The sequence below is a fragment of the Orycteropus afer genome, unplaced genomic scaffold (assembly GCF_000298275.1).
Source record: "Orycteropus afer afer isolate SDZICR_OR568_19922 unplaced genomic scaffold, OryAfe1.0 scaffold00037, whole genome shotgun sequence".
Lineage (NCBI taxonomy): Eukaryota > Metazoa > Chordata > Mammalia > Tubulidentata > Orycteropodidae > Orycteropus > Orycteropus afer.
This window is the reverse complement of record NW_006921624.1, coordinates 2,504,313-2,508,459: the sequence shown is the minus strand read 5'-3', so window position 1 is coordinate 2,508,459 and position 4,147 is coordinate 2,504,313.

Below are 4,147 nucleotides of genomic sequence, written 5' to 3'. Positions count from 1 at the left end.
TTGTTTTAGGTTTCACATTAGGTCTTTGATACAACTTGAGTTAGTTTTTGTATATGGTGTGTGAGGTATGGTGTGTATATGGTGTGTATATGGTGTGAGGTATGGATCCTGCTTCATTTTTCTGCAAATGGATATCCAGTTTTGTCAACACCATTTGTTGAGACTATCTCTTTTCTATTTGATGGATTTTAGACCATTGTTGAAAATCAGCTGTCCATAGATGGATGAATTTACTTCTGGGTTCTCAATTCTCTTCCATTAGTCTATGTGTCTGTCATTATACCATTATCACAGTTTTGACTGCCATGGCTATATATCATTTTTCCCCTTTTGATCAAGATTCTTCTGTGGAATCTTTGATCAAAATGTTCAGTGATAGTTGCCAGGTACTGTCCAGTTCCTCTACTACCATTCCACCACTCACTGTCATTGAGTTGGATCCAACTCATAGTGACCCTTTCTTGGGTTCCAAGGTGGTATCTCTATCGAAGTAGATTGCCCAATCTTCCTTCTATGGAGTGGCTTGTGGGTTTGAACCACCAGCCTTCTGGTTAGCAGTCAAATGCCTTAGGCACCATGCCACCAGAGTCTCATGAAAAAGGAGGTAGTTGTTTATGGAGGCAATTAACTATACGTTCCATATCGTCCTCTTATTCCAGACTCTTTTATCCTCTGTTGCCCCAGGTGAGCAGAGACCAATTGTTGTGACTTGGATGGCCTCTTACAAACTTTTAAGACCCTAAAAACCACACAACAAAGTAGGAGGTGCAACAGAAGCACTAAACATGTTTATTAGGTCAATTAACTGGGATGTCCCATGAAACCGTGACCATAAACCTCCAAACAAAGACCCAAATGCCATGAGGTGTTTCGTTGTACATGAGAAGACTTAGCAGCTACTCCCCCCATCCTTTTTTTTTTTTTTTTTCCATTGTTGAAAATATATCTGTCACTCAACATTGGCCAACTTTGTACAAGTGTACAGCTTATTGACAGCAATTACGATAATTGGCCATTCAACCTTACCCATAATCAATGTGATGTTACCGTCACCATTAACCCCTTTTGTGAAGATGCTTTTGATGATGGTGATGGTGATTATTACTTCTTGAAGCAGCTAGCAGGTTTTGGGTGTGAAATATCAGAGCGTTTCAGTGCACCTGGAGCTGCCTCTGTGGGGTTTGGTCCATTCCACGGCCTCATTAAGGAGGCCCCAGAGAAAATCTGTTTCAGCATCTCCTGGCTCCTCTGCTTTGGTATTAATCAGTCAGTCGGGGAAGTTCTTTGTGCTTCACCTGTGGTGAAGAGTTTGGTTTCTCCTGAGTGAGTGGTGGTTAGTAATTAGGTATGGTGGTCTCTCAGTGGAGTAGTTTCCTAATTAGAAAAATAGCCCTTGACCATCATTGTCACCAACTCAAAGTACTGGAGAAACAGAGACTCTCTCAGGCCCATCTGTCCCATTTTTCCAATCAGACAAGCAGGATTTACCTGGGTTTGTTATGGAACTCTGCCTGGAAGTGAGGCACTAAGTTGAGGGATGGGTCTTGCACAGCCATAATCACGCCCAGTAACTTCCTCTGCTTTGAAAGATGCTTAAAATTATAAAATGGGACTGGTGAAAGCCCTGAGGCAGTTTAGAGGTAAAACCAATGCTGTCAAGGTACTCATTTTGATGTATTTCCTTCTCCTGAGGCAGAGTGCGCCTGATGGGTTTGATGAACAGCAGGAGGGCCAGTGTGGCTCGACTGGACCCAGTGAGCAGAGAGAAACAGAATATGAAGTCAAAGAGGTCACCAGGGACTAGTTCATGTAAAGATTTTGGCTTTAATGTTGAGGCAAATTTATTAGTATTTTGTTGTCAGTACATTTGATCTTACTAAGAACTTTTGCCTAACCCAAGGTCTAAAATTTTTATTTTCTACTGAGAGTTTTATTTTTTAAAGTCAGTTTTTTGAAGTAGTGTAGTGCCTAAGGCACTTGACTGCTAACCAGAAGGCTGGCAGTTCAAACCCACCACCCACTCCTTGGAAGGAAGGTTGGGCGATCTACTTCTGTAGTGTTACTGCTTCGGAAACCCAAGGAGGGGTCGCTATGAGTCAGGGCCGACTCGACGGCACATAAGAACAACAACAACAGGTTGTCATCAGTCAATTTTTTTTTCTTTTGCTATTTCAAGTTCTGCTTCAATGATGATTCTTCTACATACACCTTTGTAAAATATAAAATCAGTCCAGATAAGGACTTGGACTATGCTGTGAAAAGGGACTCTGAGCTTGGGGAAGGAGAAGAAAGTTGTGCAATTTGAGAGTCTGCTTTCTACTTCCCAGTTGGCCTCTGAAGTGAGGTCGGCAGCTGGAGAAAGTGGGTCATGGTGGGTGGGAGAGAAGAGGCTAGCAGACTGAATCTGGCCCTTCGTGGGTGTTGAGGCTCAGATTCCCACTCAGCTAATGCTTGAAAAGCACCACCTGTGTGCCTGGCACTGTGCCAGGCTGCCTTCCTTGTGGTCCTCTCATCTAATCGTCACAGCAATTCACTGAGGTTGGGAACGCTGTCCTCACTTTAATCAAGGAAGCTGGCGCAAAGCTCAGAAGGACAAGTTTTGCTCAGTGGCACGCAGAGTGGTATTTTGAACATTCCAGGCCCTTAGCTATTTTCGCCACATCAGGGCATTCTAAAATTAGAGCAGATGGTGCTTTTTTTTTTTTTTAGAGGAGGTGATGAGCCCTTGTACTAGAAAATCCTCAGGGACTTTCTATCTGGTACAATTTTCTCTTTAAGTCCCCCTCCTCACAAATGTCTCCATCCCTATATTCAACCTCTACAAACTTTCACCAATATTTAAAAAAATTAAATAGAATTTTACAATTTGCAATTAAAATAGTACATTCCCCTACTTAGTAAAGAAATAGTGCTTATGGTCAGAAAGTTGTTTTGTTTTTTGTTAGCTGTTGTCTATTTGGTCCTGACTCCTGGCGACCTTATGTGTTACAGAGCAGAACTGTGCCACAGTGTTTGCTAGGCTGTCACCTTTATCGGAAGAGGCCTGGGGGTGTGGCTGCAAACTGAAATGTTGGAGTGGGAGAAGGATGTGGCGGTCTGCTTCTGTAAAGACTGACAGCCTCTGAAACCCTGTGGGGCAGTTTTACTCTGTCCTGGAGGACAGGAGGATAGCTATGAGTCACAATCGACTTGACAGTGCGTTTGGTTTAGTTTGGCTTGGAATCTTTATGCAAGCAGATCTTTAGGGATTTTTTTTTTTTTTTTTCATAGAGCCACTGTGTGGGTCCAAACCAGCTGATTGCAAACTGCTTGTTCCACCCAGGTGCAAAAGTGGGGACCATTTACAAAGAAGTAAATTTAAACAACAACAACAAAAAAATTAAAAAAATCTCTACTTACACTACCCAGAAATAACAAGTGTCTCTGCATTTTGATGTATTTCCTTCTCTGACTTAAAATTCTTTATATTTAAGCTGTCTTATTCCTGAAGAGTTTAAGGCAGGTCAGAAGAACATATAAAATACAGGGTAGATAGCTGAAAAATGAGGTTAGAAAAGAACAGAATAAGGAATAAACAAGGGTGGGGTCATAAAATAGGGCCAGGGATGCAAATTATAATAACCCTTGTTGTGGGAGGGGCTGCGATTTGGCTCCAAGTTTTCTGGTAAGTCACACAGTTCACAGTGACCAATGATAAAAATAAACCCATTTAAGTGAAATATTGCCACTTGTGGTCCTAAGTAAGACCACGCATGCTTTCTGGCCTTTTAAAAAATCAGTCTCAATACCAGCTTTTGGCAATGACATTAAGCATAAATATTTACTAAAAGCAATAGTTTAGAGGTAAAACCAATGCTGTCAAGGTACTCAGGTCTCCAGTGATGTGGGTTGACAACATACTAGCTTGTGGATTTTTAAGGAAATATGAATGACCTTTGAGCAATCTTCCCTAAATATGTTTTCCTCCAGTTAAACTTTCGATTAATTCTGAGTGTCGGCGAGCTCTAAATTATATGTGCTGGTTGATGCCTCAACTACTCCTATCTGTTGTTGTTATGTGCCATTGAGTCGGACCCGACTCATAGCAACCCCTCCTTGGGTTTCTGAGGCAGTATCACTATGGAAGTAGATTGCCCAACCTTCCTTC